The sequence below is a fragment of the Triturus cristatus genome, chromosome 3_2 (assembly GCF_964204655.1).
Source record: "Triturus cristatus chromosome 3_2, aTriCri1.1, whole genome shotgun sequence".
In the NCBI taxonomy this organism is placed as follows: Eukaryota; Metazoa; Chordata; class Amphibia; order Caudata; family Salamandridae; genus Triturus; species Triturus cristatus.
The window spans coordinates 878,407,187-878,428,062 of record NC_140584.1 but is presented as its reverse complement, the minus strand read 5'-3'; the positions used below and the strand labels follow the sequence as shown (position 1 = coordinate 878,428,062).

General features: G+C 43.3%; 1 protein-coding gene across 2 annotated transcripts in view; it reads right to left on the bottom strand.

Moving 5' to 3' along the window:
* The window catches only part of ABR (ABR activator of RhoGEF and GTPase), a 1,177,460-nt gene that overhangs the window by 909,419 nt on the left and 247,165 nt on the right, over nt 1–20,876 (bottom strand). The window lies entirely within an intron of this gene.

Below are 20,876 nucleotides of genomic sequence, written 5' to 3'. Positions count from 1 at the left end.
TCTCCTGCTTAATTAACTCAATTATGCTACATAGTATTCTCCATCTTTTTGTAAAATTTCCAAATCCTAGGTACAGCACTCTGCCATCCTGGTGGGCCTGGTTTGCATTATACAAAACTAGAAACACGCATATCAATTTGAAAAGAAAGCTCCAGGCAGAAGAAGGTGCCTTTTGACAGCTGATGATGGATGTGCAGTTGTCAGATATGCTAAACACCTTCTGGGTCTTTGTTTCCATTTTTTACAAAGTTGCTGGACCTTTTCTCTCACCAGCTGGAAGAAGCTGTAGCATAAGACCAAATCGACTCACAAGAGCCTGGATCAACTTTTTGATGGGCCTCAGAAAAAGATGCCGCAGGGCAGTGCTGAAGACTGCTCACTGGAATACCACAGTTGAGGTTCTGTGAACTTTAGTATCCGTAAATCATGCACAAACATTCAGGCAGAGCCTCACCAGCAGGCACAAATAGCATGCAGATACCCTACTCCTTTTAGGCTCTGTGTATTGAGTCCGCTCAATTAAAACTATATACTTAATCTTAAGTCAAATACGATTTGGAAGCAATATTTCAGATTCACAAGTTTCTAAAAAAATAAAAAAATAAAAATGTATATTTTATATATATATATATATATATATATATATATATATTTAGTATAGAATATATATATATTTACACATGCACAGATATATATATATATATACACACAGATATATATATATACATACACACACACACAGATATATATATATATATATATTACCTACTGGCGGCCGCCAGTAGGTAGTTATAGTTAGGACCACGTTTCCATAGGAAATCCGCAACATTCTATTTTGAATAACTTTGGCGCCGGTTGACGAATCCTCGCGAATTTTTCAAAATAGGTGGGGCGCTACGCTACGCTCCTACCCTGAAAGTCTCGGGGGGATTCGTCAAGCGGGGGCTGAGATAAAAGGGGGGTCCCAAAACGCGTTTTTCCCATGCATTTTTCCATAGGACCTTTAGACACAGCTACAGCCCGAACGGCTGAACAGAATTACTTGAAATTTGGCAGAGAGGTAGTCCTCAGGTCAAGGAAGTGCCTTTTGTAGGTTTGGTGTAAATCTGTTCAGTAGATTCTGAGAAAATAGCCTTTAAATCAATATATATATCTGAGCCAGCGTACGGTGCGCTTACGGTGCGCTTACCGTACGCGTACGGTGGCGTGCGCGAGCGTGATTCTGATTGGCCCTTAGATCTTAGTAAACATTCGAATCGGTCGAAACCAGGAAGCGGCGGCCGCCATTTTCTCTCTAGCACTCTGACAGGGGGTTGAAAAACCAAGTGCAAAAACATGTAAAGGGGCTGTTTACACAGCTCCCAAGCACCTAGCCATGTCGAGGGAGTCCCCAACGATCCCCCAAGTGAAAAAAGGCAATTTTAATTTTTTCGAAAATTTCGCCGATTACGCTTACCGTACGCGTACGGTAAGAAATAATAAAAAAAAGCTAAACAAAACATATATTTTACCTGTCACAACGATGCTCATCATATGTCCTCCATGTGCGCACGGTGCGCGAAGCGCATCGTGCGTTTATGGCCCATCTAGCGTAACGTGGGCACGCGGTGCGCGAAGCGCACCGCGCGCGAACGGAACGAACTGCGTTAAGTGGGCGCGCACGCCACAAATGGCGTAAAGTAACTTAGCATTTAAAAAACCGCACAAATTCACTGAAAAAACCATAGGTTTCACACACGTTATAGTTAGGAATTAGCATTTAAAAAACCTTGCAAATTCACTGAAAAAACCATAGGTTTCACACATGTTATAGTTAGCTGGACATTTTACTGATAAAAAACCAATGAAATTCCCCCGTTATAGTTACTGTAGGCAACTATAACTCACGCGACCGTAATCCTCTGCTGATGACATATGTGTCTTTATGAAAAACAAATATTTGTAATATATGTATAGCTAAAATTTAATGGAAGAAGACATGGGCAAATAAGTGTCTAAATACAGTATTAGCATCAGCAGAGGATTGCGGTCGCGTGAGTTATAGTTGCCTACAGTAACTATAACGGGGGAATTTCATTGGTTTTTTATCAGTAAAATGTCCAGCTAACTATAACATGTGTGAAACCTATGGTTTTTTCAGTGAATATATATATACACACAGATCTATAGCTATATATATGTGTATATATATATATATATATATATATATATATATATATATATATATATATATTCACTTAAAAAACCATAGGTTTCACACACGTTATAGTTAGGAATTAGCATTTAAAAAACCTTTCAAATTCACTTTAAAAACCATAGGTTTCGCACATGTTATAGTTAGCTGGACATTTCACTCGTAAAAAACCATTGAAATTCCCCCGTTATAGTTAGTTCAGCTAACTATAACTAGCGCGACCGCAATACACTGCTGATGACGTCACATATTACATCACTCATGACATGGTCAGTGACATCACTCATGACATCACTGATGACATCTCAAATGACATCACTGATGACATCACTGATGACATCACTGATGACATCATCCAGTGAATATGTGTCTTTCTGAAAAATAAATATTTTTTATATATGCATATCTAAAGGTTAATGGAAGAATAAATGGGTAAATAAGTGTCTAAATGGATGTTTTTTTTGGTAAAATTAATTGTATAAATGACTTATTAACAGTATCTTAGTGAATACAAGTATTAGCGAGTAATGTTTAAATATTTAAATATCTGTATGAGTGTCTCACTTTGTGTATAAGTGGCTGCATGGGTTGGTGAGTAGCTACATGAGTGTGTATATGGGTTATTAGTTCGTTTTTAGAGTATCCGTATGAGTGTCTGTATGGTTCAGTGGGGGATGTTACTTAGCGTATAGATGCATGAATGAGTGACTCACTGTTTGTATGTGTTTTGAAGACAGTATGTGAGCAGGACAGTATGGGTGGATGAGTGTGTGTATGGGTGAGTAAGAGAGTGAATGACTGTCTCAATAGTGTCTTTATGAGTAAGTCCATATGTTTTAAACTAGTATATGTGAGTATTGATGTATATAAGTGAGGATATATGAGAGTGAGAGATTGGAAGAGTTCCTGTATACATAAGTATGTGTTTCTATAAGTGATTGTTTAAGAGTAAGTATGTGTACGTTTCTGTAGAAGTAAGTGTAGTGGTGTGTGTATTGCTGTATATGCAAGTAAATGGATGTTTATTTGCATGTATGAGTATGTGTGTGAGTAACTATGTATGAGTGTAGGTGTGTAACAGGATGTATAGGTGTATGAGTACATATGACTGATTACAAGTATGAGTGACTATATAGAAGTGTTGATGAATGAGTGAATGCGTATGTAGATTTTGGAATTATTGAATAGGTAGTCATCTTCTGGGAGTGAGGAGGAGAGCTTTGTGCCACCAAGACAGAGGAAACAAAAAGATTCATTTATTTGGAAATATTTTACTTTCCCAGAGGGCCAGAAGAAGGTGAATGCTCCTAAAGTCACCTGCACTGTTTGTGGAGTGGTCTTATCAAGAGGAGATCCTAAAAGAAAATACTCTTTTAGTATCTACTCTATGTTAAGGCACTTTAGTGGAGTACATCCTGTGGCTTATTCTCGGGAGTGTACTCGAGCTGCAAGAGACAACCCTCCAGCAGCTCAGCCAGCAGCTCAGCCGAGCACTTCATCTGCGGCCGCAGCTTCACCTTCTTCTCGACCTCTTGATATCCATCCTCTAATCCAGAGGGTTCATATATGGTGCAATATGTGCAATGCTGTTCTCTCTTATGGTGACACCAGCAGTAACCTGATAGAGACCAAGATACAGCAGCACACATGCCCCACCCCATAATTTATTTATTTTTTTGTTCCTCAATTAACACAACGGCTCTTTTTAGAGCCAACCAAAATCTAAAAACTTGCACTTGATTTTTAATTCTATTTTTTTTAATGATTTTTTTCTGCCGTGCGCGCACCCCGCGATTTTTTGAAAAACAAATAAAATGGTTTTTTCACCCTTCGGGGTCCTTCAGGGACCCCCTGACAAAGGCTAGGGGGTCAGGAACTCTCTACCCTGCCCCCTTTTCACGTTCTCCACCTTTCTTTTTCCCTGTCACACACACAACACACAAAATGGCGGCCGACACTTCCTGATTTCGACCGATTCGAATGTTGACTGACATGTAACTACCAATCAGAATTACGCTCGCGCACGTTATGGTGCGCGCACTGTGCGTGCACGGTGCGCGCACCGTGCGCGGCTATAGATACTTATGTACTTTTAACTGCAATTTTCTCAGGAACTACTGAACAGATTGACACCATATATGCAAAAGGCACATGCCTGACCGGAGGACTACCTCTTTGCCAAATTTCAGCTAATTCTGTTCAGCCGTTCGGGCTGTACCTTCCACTAAAGGTCCTATGGGAAAATGCATAGGGAAAACGCGTTTTGGGACCCCCCTTTTTTCTCAGCCCCCGCTTGACGAATCACCCCGAGACTTTCAGGGTAGGAGCTGAGCGTAGCGCCCCATTAGTTTTGAAAATTTCGCGATGATTCGTCAACCGGCGCCAAAGTTATTCAAAATAGAATTATGAGATTTCCTATGGAAACTCGGTCCTAACTATAACTATTTACTGGCGACCGCCAGTAGATAATATACACAGATATATATATATATATATATATATATCTCTAAACGGCTGTGGGTATAGTTTGTGCTGACAGGGTTCCCACCAGATCAAGGTACATAGAAGTATAATAACCTCTCCCTCCTTCTTCATTTCATAAAAAGCACAAAGCTCGGCAGAGGTTTTGTGTCACTTTGAAATAATGGAATCCCAAAGGCCTGGCTGGTATTTGGCCGCACTCCTATCACCAGTGTAGTTTGCAGATGGTTTAGGGTTGGTGCTCACTAACAAAAGCAAATATGGATTTCAGAAAAATAGACACCTGAGGTCTCAGGCCTCACTGCAGGGCAAGAACTAGATAAAGAAATAGCAACATCTTTGTAGATTCATACAGAGCCAGGTGGGATCTATGAAGTCTTTTCTTCTGAACGCAAGCAGCTGCCCATGCACCTCGGCCATGGCTACCAGTACACCCTCCTGTTCCAGTACTGCATGCATGTATAGCTCTGTCGATGCAACACAGCTCTAGTACAGACAGTTATGCCATCATTGGGAGTTTGTGGAGTTTTGATAAATCGCCTAAACCCAGACCACTAGCACAACACACTATTCCAATATATGGGACATGCAAATATTTATTAGGGCACCCTGATCTGGACATCTAGCATCCTGAACCAAGATCCACCAGGCACCGCATCTTGTGCATCCGGGGCTCCCTGAAATAAGGTGTTTTGTCTCCGAGTTGGCGAGTGCTTTTGACATATAAGAAGTCCACTTTTAAAACCAACTTCTACTAATTTTACGTGTGTGCGTGCGAGCACGCGTGTTTGTTTTAAATGCCAATCTACAGTAGCAGAGCCAGATTTTTAAAAAAGTGTATTTTATGGAAAAGGGCTAATATGGGCCGTAACCAAGCACACTTTACATGAATCTGCACAGCAGACAAACTAACCGACTAAGCAATGTTAAGTTCACTGACAATATATGGGATAAAGTACCCCCTGCTGTACATTATGCAGATACCGCTTTTCACTGAGGAGCTCCTTTGTAAGGTCACAGAATTCCAAGGTGACTTACAATATCTTTATAATGTATGGCAGGTGGTACTTTACTCCTTATAATACATGCTTACACCATCACCCTTCCTACAAACCGCCTAAATCATTAGTGTGTTGCTCTTTCATATGCAGGACAAACATGTTTCAAACACATCATTTTAGGTTAAATCTCTGGTGCAAACTTAAACACACCAAAAAGCAGTTTGATTTGTGTTGCAAAAAGATATTAGAATTTGTTTAATACAGGTCAGATTTTAACCAATGTTGTAGCTCAGAATGTGTAGAAACATGCAGAGAGATCCTATCTTTCCTATAATTTCTCAAAGTGTGCACAGAGTAAATGTGTTCCCTATATGCTTATCACAGCTAATGTAGAAACAAAGAGCATAAGAAAGAAAAGGCAGGTTTGTGTTCTTTAAAAAAAAAAAAACTTTTAACTATGCTCTATGCAGATTGCCGATATTGTGACTTAGAACTTAACAATAATAAGTTATTACATTAAGCGGCTTCATTTCTTTATTACAGGCGATATGTCGCCTGCAATAAGGAAATCAGAGAATGCCTTTATACAAGGATTGCAGGATTCCGTATATTATTCACAATAATGTGTGTTACAGTGACTGGCCACAGTAGGGAACACCTCCCTTATTCACAGAGCCTGTATAGTAAGGCCAGCAGTAGTTCATGCTTATCCTCACACACACATGAACCCACAACACTGCCAGCGGCACCACATGCAGCTCTCTCGCAATCACGCACACTTAGACCGAGATCAGTAGCAGTGCAATCTCTGTTCTCAGGCAGGAGCATAGCTATCAACAGTGCAGCAAGTGCAGTGGTACCGGGGTGCAAAGGTCACAGAACTCCAATTATGGCCGTATTTCATCGACTAATCAGTGGAACATGGGGCATATGGTGTTGGTTTGCACTGAGGTCCATTTTACACAGGTCATGCCACTGAAAACAGGTCAACATAGGCACTGAGAGTGCAAACTTCACACAAATCACGTGCAATACTATCAAAAAGAGGGTGAGTTTCTCTCAAAACAAGGTTAAACCAGGCAGTAGGAATGCATGGTTTATTGACTTACACTGACCAAATGCTCCAAGGGAGGCAGCAGTGCAGACACCGACCAGGACTGCAGGAGCAGCAGTAGGGCAAAACTTCCCTAAAATACACCAGACCAGTCAGGAAAGGAAGCCTATGCCAGCAGTGAAGTTAAAATGTTAACTTTTTGAAAAACAATAATTTGTCATTTCAAACTGCTTACCCAGATGATCTGCGGCACGTTCAAATCGAAGGCCTTCAGCCAATTTCTTTGGAAAATTTTGTTTCAAGATGCAGATTTGGTGTCGTTTTTAAGTCTCACCTAGGCAGCGCTTGCGATGTCTCTTTGAGACATGCTGGATCTATGATGTGGTATTGAAGTCAATGGGGTGACCATGTGTCCCTCGGAACCTGGGTAATAATGATATAAACCACAAGTGGTTCCGTTGGGGTAGAACCAAACATTTCTTTTGTGGCCTTAATTCTTGAGAAGGATTATAATGATAAAATAGATTACCATAACATGCACACAACAAGAATTCACAGTAAATGAACATTCCTTATTGCCTTTTAGTCAAAAATGTGTTTTTATATATCAAATTTTCAAATCAGCTGACAAACAAAATTCAACATATAATAACTTAATAACAATAGCACAATAATTGGTGACTAGTGTGGGAAATGGTGAAACAACCAAAATTATATCAAATTCATACAAAACAAGAGAAAAACAAACACAAAAAGTATCTGTCCTGTTTTGAATTTCAACAGTAACCTGAAATGTCTACGCATTTATGGTTACAGTGACTCAGGACATGAGAGAACACTACATTGACGTTTCGACCGCGGTATCTGGGTGATTTTTTAATCATCAAGTAGAGTCTTCCTCAGGACAAGATAAAACCTAGTGTCAGCCTAAACACCAAAGGAAAGGAAAGGAAAACGAATTTAGCCTTCCGCCACTATGCTCCTACTATAATTGGAGGAGTTAACTCATCTTTCCTTTTGGAATACTGGGGTCTCTGGGCATCTAATCATGCTTTATACTATTATATCATATGACATGCACACACTTTTCCAATATTTATTTTCCTTTCCATTCCTTTGGTGCATAGGCTGACTCTAGGTTTTATCTTGTCCTGAGGAAGACCCTACTTGATTCCAAAATCACACAGATACCGGGGTCGAAATGTCGACGTAGTATTCTCTCATGTCCTGAGTCACTGTAGCCATAAACTCAGACATTGCAGGTTACTGTTGAAATTCAAAACAGCACAGAGACGTGTTATGTTTTTGTCTTGTTTTGTAAGAATATGATACAATTTTGGTTGTTTCGCCATTTGTCACACTATCACCAATTATTGTGCTATTGTTATTAAGTTATTATATGTTGAATTTTGTTTGTCAGCCGATTTGAAAATTTGATATATTAAAAAATCATTTTTGACTGAAAGGCAATAAGGAATGCTCATTTACTGTGTATTCTTGTTGTGTGCATATTATGGTAATTGATTTATCATTTGAATCCTTTTCAAGAATTATTGAGGTCACAAAAGACATTTTTGGTTCTACTCAGCGGAACCACTTGTAGTTTGTATCTATGATGTGGGCTTGTAAAACACTCAGCTCTTTCATTGGTTCCTGTTGCTGTCCTTTACAAATGCTGGTTTTCCATTGGTGAATACACTTAGTAGTCCCTCCATTTGGAATTTTGTATCCACCCATGAGTACTGCCCTCATACATGTGTTCTAACTGTTCAGGTTATTTATACTTCGAGAAAACTCTTTTTTTAGCTGGCCTGCCTCTTTTCTTCTTAATTGTTCTGTTTGCTTGTACAGTTAAAATTCTGTCCCATTATTTGCTTGCCATTGCTTTATCTCCCATTCCTCACCGTCATGCCACTCACAGCATTGCTCGCAGGCCCCCACCACCCCTCCATGGCCACTGCTGTTTAGATGTTTTTTTTGTTATTTTACAAATGCTTTTATTTATATAGTGCACCTAGCCACGGGCTGGGGGAAATGAAACAATCGGCCAATCATCACATGATGTTGAGCCTGACAGCAGACTTGAACCTTGATCCCCAGCTCACCAGACGGCTGCTCTCACTGCTGTGCAATATCCTTTGCCTACCCATGTTGCGGGGTGCAGTGCCATATGTGGCCGAAAGAGGTCCCAAGGGACACCTAGTGACAGCCTAGGGGACCTACCCCTCACAACACTACTTGTTTTAACGTGAAGTCAGAATTGCAATTTTCACTCCTAGCACTAGGGCAACATCGCAGGTTTACTACATAAAAAACACAATGGAGTTCTTAATTTCATTAAGGTGGGGAGGGCATATTTATTGCATAGGTAAAAATGCACTGGCATTTATAATGCCAATTGCTCCAACTCCAACAAAATGCGAGACCTATTGCATTTCCAATGCTTTTTTCAAAATGTTCTTGTCCCCCCACTCTCACAACACCCCTAAGACACTTGAGAATACAATTCTGAATGCCCCTTTAAAACGGCTTGTAAAACCTATGGCTTTTCAGATATTTGTGGATTCTTTAGCTGTAAGATGCTTCATCATTTTATTAAACATAATCTCCCTGAAGAGGGGACAATCGCCTCACCCACACCCCACCTAGGGGTGAGCCAAGGCAGATGAGTGCAGGCTCACTCAGTGGTATTTGGGGCCTTTTTCCCCCCTTCTTTTCCATAGCTCCTCTGATGCCACAGTTAGTGGAAGGAGACATATGTTGAGAACATGAAAACGGGGTGAACCCCTGGGGACTTCACAGAGAAGTGAATAGGACTGTGCAGGCAGAGATAAACCATTCCATGGCAGTTAAGAAACAGGAGATCCCAGCCATGGCCTTATGCATTAGTCCAACCCCACAAGAGGAAACACAGATAAATGGGGTACAGAGATGTTGCAAGACTCCATGTTGGAGACTGGTTACTGTGCAACTGCCTCGTCTCGCTATGTTGTTGCTTGAGATATGAGGACTCACTATTGGAATTCTATACAAGAGGAATATGAAAAAGTTCTGAAAAACTTAGGCTTTAGGGCCAATACTAGAATTATTAATTATTCCTGGTACTTGCAACCCAACTAGTTCTTGTATCCACAAAACACTGACAGAGAATAAGAATTATTGTGCGAGGCAGTGTATATTTTTCTTCAACCAAAAGAGCAAAATCAAAATGGCGTATTAGGAAGAAGGATATTAGAAGGAGATATTGAGGTGGAAAAGTGCAGAAGAGATCAGGCACTGTGCATGCTGCAAAAGAGACCTTGCAAGCATGAGGAAAGTGCAGCCATATGTAAAGGTTGGTAGGCAGACGGGCAGGCTTTACACACTGACAAACAGCATGAGTGGAGTCAGTGTATGGATTTGATAAACAGGCACAGGTTATCCTTTAAACACATAATTGTATACGGTGCAGGCTCTGCTGCATGTTCAAGTATTGCCATCACCCATTGAGTTTATCGATCAAGTCCATAGAGAAGGCGAACTCACAGTTCGCACATAATGCGCCGCCAATAGCACAGGGGACTGCTCCACTTACTCCCATGTCTATTGCACTAAAAGCCATGCAAGGTTCTTGTTAGACCTGGCACCATTGGTGTGGGTCTCTCTGCCATTTTTGCTGTTGCCTCTGATGCTTTTGCTGGTTTTAGATGCTTTGGGCACTGTGCCACTGCTATTCAGTGCCACCGCGCAAGAGCTCCCTATGTTAAATTGATGTATGGATTAGTGACTTCATGATTGGCTAATTTGGTTTGTCAGACCCTCGTACAGTGCACTGCGTGAACCAGGGCTTGTAAATCAAATGCTGCTGGTGGGCTTGCAGCACTGATTGTGCCACCCACCGGAGCAGCTTGTAAAGTGTGTCTCAGGCCTACCATTGCAGAGCCTGTGTGCAGTCTGGTACTGCCATGCTAACTGGGCAAGTGCACCCACTTGCCAGTCCCCAAACCTTCCCTTTTCCACATATCAGACATCCCTAAGGTAGGCCCAAGGGCAGGGTGCATTGTAGGTAAAAGGTAGGACATGCACTGATGTGTGTGGCATGTCCTAATAGTGAATTACAGCCATTTTCGTTTTTCACTATTGAAAGGCTACCTGCTCCCATTGGACAGATTGGGCAGTTTGTTTATAACACCTTATAATCATAACTGACCTAGGGGACATGGAACAAAAAATGAATTTAGTATACCTGAACTCAGAATGATAAAGTACATCTTTTAGTGAAGTTGGTTTTATCATTCTGTGTTTGAAAATACCACTTTAAGAAAGTTGGTATTTTCTTGCCTAACTGTCCAAGCCTGCCTCTGCTAGGTTGTGTATTCCGTGCCTGGTTTCTGAGTGACAGGGGCTGGGGGGGGGGGAGGCAGGATACAGGGTGAGTCAGCACAAGGCTGAATAGACATATCTGCATGAGGAGTAGCACCTGGGCCTGAATAGGGCTCTGCCTGCCTTCCACAATGCTGGCTCCACCTCCTGTGGTGTTCCTTAGGACTCTGGCCCACACTGACAAAGGAAGAGGGTGTACACTGGCAGGATGCACCCATAACTGGTTTGGACTAGGTATAGACACTCTCTGCTTCCAGAGACAAAGGATTTTGGTGTATAAAAAGGGGGACCCAGACCCCAGAACTTTAGATCACTTCTGGGAATCAAGACAAACCTTTTCTGAAGAGAAGAACCAGGAAGCTGAAGTAGGAGACTACCCCTGTGCTGTGTGTTTGGGGGTTGGCCTGCAGTGGTTGCTTAATGGCCAAAGAAAGGAGAAGAGGACTGAGTGTGCTTTTCATCAACTTGAAGAAGAATCTCCAAGGGCTTGAACCTTGAGCTTGCCTCCTGCCTGTAGTCTCAGGGATACAAGACTTCACCAACCAGCTCCCCCCTGAATTCCCTTGCTGGGAATTAAAGTGCCTACTGTTGTGCTGGGTCTTCTGAGAGACTGCGTGTCACTGGGAGCTGGAAGCGCAACTCAACGATGAGAAGCGTGTCACAGCCGCAGCAGTTTCCATCACATCACCAAGGAAGCGTGCCGCCGCTGTCGCCATCGCATCATCGAAGCGCTTCGCATCACCAGAGAAGCGTGCCGCCGCAGCAGAGGTCACCGTCGCATCACCGGAGAAGCATGTCGCAGGGCCGTCGGGCGTGCACACATTGCATCAACGTTGTTGCATCATAACCAAGACACCATTTTGTTGCATCGCACCAAAGAAAAGTATTGCATCGTGGCGCCATCTTGTCGCATAGTACCAGAGAGCAGTAAGAAACAGACGCATCTCCTCCCCACACAGTAAGGAAGCGAGCATCAATTCCCCTGCGCAGCAGTAAGGAACCGACGCATCCACTCCCCTGAGTGTAAGGAACCGACGCATCACCTTCCCTGCGACCCTTTTGATTGCTTTGTGTTACGCATCCAAGGTACTTTGAGAGTAAAGTGTCGCATTTACAATCTTAAGAGAACTGAGCTATTTCCTACCATTTTAAAGTCTATTTTTGAGTACAGTATTGTGGATTTTTGTCGTTTGGTCTTGTGATAAGTCTAATAAAGAATACTTATTTTTATAATACAACCTGTGTGGTGTCCATCTGTAGTGTTGTCACTGTATTACTGTATGTGTTCACAAATGCTTTACACACTGCCTCTGAGATAAGCCTGCCTGCTCGTGCCAAGCTACTAAGGGGGAGAGCAGGGGTTATTTTAGGAGTGTAGCCCCTTACCCTGACTAGACGCAAGGGTCCCTATTTGGTCAAAGGTACTTACCTCTGCCAACTAGAGACCCCCAAATCTAACAGTTCTGTTGTGAGGGACAGCCCTGGGAGGGTCCTAACCCACTCAATGTGTACTAGACTAAACTTAGAGGGTGCTGCGATTCTGTGAATGTATGAATGTGGGCCTAGAACAGAAGTCCTTTCAGTATCCACCTAGATAGTGTCGGGTTCGGGCACTCGCCAAAGGTGATGGTAAGGTTATTCCTTGTAAGTAGTACAACGAGCCTCTACTAATAGCATTACCCTCTCCTATTTTTACAGTCGGAAATACATGTTTTCACACAGCCTCAATGATGGACTGGGTTTGTAGACAGACGTTATCAGTGAAGCTGGGCATTAGCTTTGGTGCTGATTTTTAAAGGCCAAACAGACCACTGGAAAGGGAAAATTCTAGTTAATCAGGAGCAATTAAACTGCTTCTTGAGCTCCCAAAATATGATCCAACTTCTCCATCCACAGCATTCCAAGCCGCAGATGATGAACTAATGTGTGTGAAATTCGGGCAGAGAGGAAGGTACAACAGTCTTCTGAGAGGTTATTGTTTATGTATGTATGTGGTATTTCTATAACACAAACTTAGCCTGTCAAAGACCAGCCAAAAGTCAATGAGTGATAGAACGGGTAGCTGGATTGCAGACGGTTAATGCATTGTGAAGTAGTGCGTCTTCAACTCTTTCCTAAATTGGAGCAATAGGACGGACCTGGTGGATACGCGGATGTTGTTCCTAACCCTTGCTGCACAGAGAGCATCACAGACTAGAAGAGCTGTACTTATTTTGGAGAAGGGAAAAAGAACTGCTGTATATAATCTTGGAAGTTGAAGATAGCATCTCTTGGTGAACATCCTGACATGGGGCTCAAAAGCCTGCTCTCGGTCTACGTTCAAACCAAGTTGTTAACCCTCAGAAGAAGCCAGTACCGAAATACAGAAGGAAGGCATGGTTTGACAAAAGTGAGTACTCATTACGTCTAAAAACAATGAGCTGGAGTTTATAACAGATAATTTGCAGCTTTCTACCTCCCTCCATGGGTTGGGTTCGGTTCAAGCAAGTGGTCAATTATGCAAAATTTACAGAGTTTTTTGTCACTCGAAGATAGAGCGAGTAGCACCCGCACACAACTAGCATCTGCTGAGCAACGGATTGTGTAGTGACCGAGAAGTCTCATATGTGATCTGGTACAGGCCCCAGCTTCACACAAGGCACCACTGGGAATGTCTCCCCAGACTACTGAAAAGCGCAATGTGCTAAGCAAATACTGAATATAAATAACAATCCAAAGGGAACTACTGAATCATTGAGAAGATGGGCCATATGAAAATCACCAATAAGTACATCTGGTTCAGTTCACCAAAAGTCAGCAAAAATGAGTCATGTTGATTTCTCCCCTCTGTCACCGGGTTTTAGCCCATGTCTACAAAGGAGTGCCATCACTGACCACAGCAGAATCTCCATAAGTATTTGAAGTGGTCTTATTCAAAATGTTGTGGTGACTTCCCAGGACAAAAGCTGTGCGTAGGCCAAGGGGCAGGAGTATAATTCATTCTTCAGGACCGCTGTACATAAAAGAATAGCACATGCTGCAAGCCTCTTGATGATATTTAAAGACCAATCCAATTACAGCTAGCAAGCTACCGACATTTCAGTGACATCGGTGACTAACTGGAAATTTGTATTTGGTCAATCACTGAAATGAAATACAAAGTTATAAAACGTGCATATACTAAGTTGCATCAAGGCACTGTACCCGTTGAAACCATCAAGCCCGGGAAAATAAAGAGCAATCAGACTCGAAAAACCCTTGCCCGTATGAAGCGAAGTCTGGACACCTTTTCTAAAGGCCAGATGATTCTCCATCTCTACTAGGTGGTGAGATAGGCTGTTCCACAACTAAGCTGTTGCCACAGAAAAAGATCTGCCACCCCATCTGGGCCGACAAATTCTCTGGACCAGCACGAGGTGTCATTTGGCTGAACTAAGCCTCCTAGTTGGAGAGTACCAGTGAAATTAAGATCTAATAAAGCTGGGTGCCAAGTTTTATAGGGCTTAATGTGCAATACAGAGGAAATTGAAAATGATCCTCTTCCTCGCCGGAAACCAATGTAGCTTACGAAGTTCGTAAGGTACAGATTGAAATTTGAAGACATCCAGAATAAGAGAAGCTGCTGCATTTTGGACAATTTGCAGTTTTTTAAAAAGAAAATGTATTAACATTCAAATAAAGGAAATTACAGTAGTCAACCCATGAAGACATTATGGCAAGAACCACTGATTTCTGTGATGTTATTGTAATACAAGGAAAAAAATTCCTTAAAGATAGAATAATATTGAAGCATGAGGCCACCGTACAACTCGCCTGTAGATGAAGGACAATTGCTCATCAACAATTGCCCCAAGATTTTGGGCAGACTTAACAGGGGAGAGTGGAGCCCCCAAAGTATGGAGCCACCAATTGCTGCTCCAAATCAAAGGCTGGCAGCCAAAGATGATGACCTCCGTCTTTCTTGCGTTTAATTTGAGACACTTATCCTTCATCCATAAAAGAATAGCCTTTATGCAGTATTTAAAATTCATGGCTTCTGAATGTGCATCCTCCGTAATGGTCACAATAATTTATGTGCTGTCTGCATAATACCTGAAGGCCATAAGACTGAATCAACTTTGCCAGAGAAAAGACATACAGATTAAACAGGTAGGACTTTTTTTTTTTTTGCATATTTATATAGCGCGAACTCGACCCGAAGGTATTGGAGCGCTTTACATAGCACCGTATTTACATTACACATTCAGGCACAGGGAGATTAAGTGATTTGCCCAGAATCACAGGATGTGGACGCAACCTCGAGGCTCGAACCCTGGTTTCCTGCACCAGAAGCGGCAGCGCAGCCGACGGACCACATCCTTAAAGAGGATCCTTGAGGCACCCCACACAGAACAGAAAATTATTTTTATGTAAACTGTCCACAAATTACTGTCTGTGATCTATCTGACAGAAAAGATTTTTAAAGAGTCAGGGCAGTACCATTAATACCAAACTGAGACAGGTAAGATGCTTGGCTCCATGATGGTTAGGTAAAAAAGGTTATAAAAGTTCATTGATTAATGCAGACCAGGATAAATCCCTGTCCAAATGTGAAGTAACAAAGCTATATTCCCTCTTGTTACCATATTTTATCGTTTAGCAAATCCCCTTCTGGTGCGGCTTAGATTAATAACAAAGTAAAGAGCACACTGTTGTACAAAATGGCTTCCACAGGGTCATCTGTAAATTGTTAGGCATTGTCCTTTGCTCAATTTGAAAACAAAAAAATAATTAGATGATGGGCAGGGAGTGAAGAGATGGTTTGTTTCATTTGACACTTCCACAACTACGCCAATGCACAACAAGAACCTTTTTAGGGGGCGGTCACACATGTGCCGCTGCTTCCTGAGGCGAGGAGGTGTCTGCTAAATGTGTGGGAGCCGACTGATTACTCAGTGCCGCAGACGTGGTGGGTGACTCTGGGCTATATGGTGGCAAAGCGTGACATAGCGCAACTGTGGGGCTCCCAGAGGTCGCCAACGATCTCGGCATGGAAGGACAACATGGATTGGTGTATGTTTCGGGAAAAAGTGGTGTATGTCGCGAGAGGTAAGCCTGGGAAATGGGTGAAAGTGTGGGGCCCCTGGAACTCCTACCGTGGCGGAATTTGTATCCCGCCGCTGACGCCTGAACTGGCACTGGCCCCGTCTCCCTAGTCTCCTTGTCTCCTTGGTTCTGGGTACGGAGTCCACTTTGTCTCTGCTCTGGCCTGTCCCCCCCCCGCTTTTCCTGTGTACCGGTAGGGTCCTCCCCGGGGGAGCGCATACTGCTGCTTCGATTTCTTGCTGCCTTGTGGATTTGTTTGTTGTTTCTTATATAAAAATGGAACCGCCATCTGGGGGGTCCGGACGGTGTGGCCGCCAATGTTTTTTCTTTCCAACTCCTGTGATCTCTCTCACGCTGCAGCGTGTGTTTCCCACTTGTATCCTATGCTCTTATCGTTTGCTAGCGGCCGGCCCGAAGGTTGTAGGCCCATTTTTGTAACTCTTTTGACTTCTGTAATAAAGGTTTCAAAAAAAAAAAAAAAAAAAAAAAAGAACCTTTTTAGGTACTTCTAGCTCAGTGCAGAATCAGAAAGGCGAGCTCTTGTACTACTGTGGAATAGCCATTACTAACAGTGTAGAAAGATAACCTCTAACACTACCTACAGAACTATGATTTTTCCACAGGTGGTTTCAGAATATCTGTGCTGTGATATCCAAGTCAGCCACTTAGCTAGACCACTGGAACTTATGTTCTCTAGAGCTACTTTACTTTGGTAGCCATTTGTCTTTTGCATTTGCCTCAATTCTCAAAATCTCAATTCTCAAAGACGCAACCTTTGTCTGTTTCATGAGAAGCAAATATCAAGATGTCCAGGCTTGGCGGTGGCATCCTGGTATTGCCAGGATTTGATTATAACAATAGAGAGGATAGCATTGCCCAAAATCCTACCTGTTTGCCATGTCCTTCCTCATCTTTCCTCCGTTGTCTCTTCATGCCGGAACAGGGAAGCAAGAAGCATCCGGCTCCTGGGCTCCCCATAGCCAATCAAAATGCTGCAATGCAGCACAACGATTGGTCTGAGCGCCGTGGTTCGTCGCTCAGCCAGGGACTGGAGGCCTGGGCATGTTCCCCACACAGGCTATAATGCAGCCAGCCTGGAGAACATGCAAAGTGCGCATGAATGTTTGGCCGGCCAGAGACGGCCGGCCAAGCATTCATGCGCACTAGGAGTGGGCAAACCACTCCTCCCCTGCCCTGCTCTGAGAGCAGAGCAGCCCCATCCCGCCTGCAGAGCTGCCGCAGCAGGGGATCATCAAATGATATTACCAACCAGTTATCATTTTAGGTTTCCTTTATTTACACTGCTAAAAAGCAGTGGGGCGACACTAGCCAAAAGCATTCTTTGAATGTGGATTCTACACACATTGTGCAAACATACTTGAGAACTCAACTTCTGCAGCAGGACTCTCTTTCATGTAGATATGTTGGCTGGTGTATCTTTTAGTCAAGCGCAATTCTCATCCCTTTGTGGAAACTACTGAATGGTCACTAAAACAAGAAACTTCCGTGTGCGTATCATAAATCATCTAGGAAGAGTTTACTCATTTGGAATTGAGCGATGAGGCATAGTCCCCTACACTTTACTCTTAAGAAGCAGCAAACTTTGACATAAAATTATCCTTAAGAGACAGGCTGCCTTGTGGAAAGGATACCGTAGAGAACTTAGGAGCCAGTTCTCTATTGGCCACTAGAACTCGGGCCTTGTACCGCAACATCTTTTAGCAGAAAAGAGAAGCTCATTGGTAACTTTTGGCAACTGCTTGTTGATCTCTTCATTGACATGATAGGACTGTCCATTTGTAAGGTACAAACCCCAGCTGAAATAGCTTTTTGGGAGCTCAAACAATTTCATCATCATTCACTGCACCAACTGCGAACAGTGCAGAAGGTCATCCCCTCCATTTGAGCGACATCTTCTTGCAGCTTTTAACAAGATCAGCTGGCAAACAAATATAGAATTCCACTAGACGCGTCCTGCTTCGTCATGCTCGACACAGCCCAGGTCACTTATGACTCCTACCTGCAAAGCACCCAGAAGGGTTAACTCATGACAGCACTCCTATGGGATAGGTTGGGTGCAGTGGCGGCTGTTACTGACCGGGGTGGTGAGGTAAAAAATATATAACACTTACCTCTGCATGGCCGACGTTCTTCCTCCATCGTCTCTCCTCTGCTTCTCTTCCTGACTCCTGGAAGCAGGAAGCACACAGGCTCCTCTGAGTCAATCACGATGCTGCTGTCACCAGCATGACAGCCCGTGGCGGCTCCTCTGCTAAGGCGGAGGAGCGTCACACCACTGCCTTCCAGCACGGCAAAAAAGGAAAAATAAAATGATAATAACTAAATGTTATTTTATTTTTCTGTGCTCGGGCCATTTTGTGGAGTGGGGCTAGGGTGCGCGGGGGGGGGGAGGGGGAGGAGTGGTTTCACCCTAAGTGTGCATAAATGTTTGGCCAGCCCTCTGGGGCCGGCCAAACATTCATGCACACTTTGCATGTTCTCCACCCAGGCTGCATTACAGCCTGGGTGGAGAACATGCCCAGGCTTCCATTCCCCATCTGAGCACCGAAGCACGGCGCTCCCCCCTTCATCCCCTCCCTGCCCCACTACTGATTCGTGGTAGTAGCCACGACTGATGACAGCAGTGTCATGATTGGTCTTTGTGGCCTGGTTCGGCGCTCAGACAGGGAGTGGGAGCCTGTGCATTTTGACTACCACGACTGTGCAATACAGCCAGGTGGAAAACATGCCAAGTGTGCATGACTGTTTGGCTGGCCAAACCATCATGCGCACTTAAGTGCACATATTTCCTCTTTCCACTGCTCTGACAGCCCAGCCCTGCCCAGGCCTAACCTGGCTCGCACTGAAAAATAAAATGATAACAACATTGTATTATTCTCATTTTATGTTGCACTCCTGAACAGCAGCAGGGCGACACTTCTCCACCTTAGCAAAGGAGCCGTCGCTAGGTGGGTTGTTCCAAGTTCCACCTTCTCTCTCTGGGGCTTCACCTTCCAACCTCTTCTCTAACACTTACACGGGCCAGGGGAAATGTCATTGACCAATGTATCCCCCCAACTCTACTAAAAGCTTCGGCTGGGAACATCTGCAGACAGCTGTTGGCCTGACAACCTAAGGTGGAAAGAAGCCTGGAAGTGGGAACTGTTGGGTACACAACAACATGCAACATTAGAATGAACATCTTGGGTCATACAACTATGCAAAGAGAACTGTCATGATGACACAAGTTCTTCTGTACCCTTATCATCCACCAACACTCAAATAGGTCTCCGATATTACAAGAGCGATGACAGCCTGCACATCTGAACATGCGCGCAAGGTCATATATTGTACCTGGGGAATTATGACTCGTGTATCTCCGCACATCACTTAAATCATGATCGCTGTACAATGTCTTGTACTGTTTGAAATATGACTCACAGACCTTGACACATCAATCACCCATTAAACCATCCTCTACACCACGTGTTATGCCACAGGAAACCAGACGTATGCTCTTCCTAACATCTACCAACTTATAACCAGTGCACAATGCCAATCATTAATCACAAGAAACAAGGCCCACGACCTCCATCACATCTCACATCTACCAACTTAAAACCAGAGGCCAATGACGTCACTGGCCTCCAAGGCACAGCTCTGCATTGTTTTTAATGTACACAGAGGTTGCATATCTTAAATGTCCACGACATACATGTCGCAGGTTCAAATCGCAGAAGACAAAACGCTGAATCTCATTGAACCGAAGTTGATTGAGTTGCGCAACAACACCACCAATTACTGAACACCCAGAGGCTTTTCAGTTTGAAGTGTGTGCTCCATAATTAGCCATTACAGTCGCAATTAAGCGCACAAACATATCAATTACAGCATAAGCCATGTTCCAAATAAACAGTCAGCACAAGCAGCTGTCTCATAACCTTGAAGAGATTAAACAAATTCCCAACTTGAAGCCAGTACAAGCAAATAAGGAGACAAAGAATTAGTGATAGTAGCTATTGTTTTATAAGTGTGTAGAGTGAAACAGCCTTCTCAAGAGGACATCTCGCCCACTAGATATAGGCCTGTCTGAAGCTACTGACCCTCAGCCATACTATGATCACACCTCCTGCAGCTTACAACATCTGCACAACTGACCTGATGGCGGACAACCAGAGACACTGCGTATTTCACACCAACGGCCTGAAGGCGGGGAAAAAGCTGACCGATATTATAAAGTGGACAGTAAAGTACTATAGTGAATCTTACTTTTCAGTGATAGTATATTGAAAAAACTATTAGCGCATTAGAGAGTCGCAGAATTGTGGAGAAGGTCCGGATTCCAAAAGTGCTGCAAGGCCATAGGCATTATAGTAAGGCGCTATTCTATACCAATACAAATAATCCGAATTTCAAGGACCGATATTTGAAGGGCTCCACTCGAGCACGCAGAAACAGCAAGCAGGCTGCCAAGATATTCAGAATACAAGAGCGCATTTTGAGGCAATATTTTGTCGCCCTGCCATCGTTTTATAGACTATCTTTGAGGCTCATTCGCGGATTGGCACCAAACTGGGTGCAAAGACGCACACAAGCCCACCCCAAATGTCCAGACACAAATCAGAACTGCTGACACAATGGGGCTCATTAGGACAAGCTCTGCGCGCGCGCTTATTTGGACACACCAATTACCGAACCATCACAACAAATGCATGGAGGC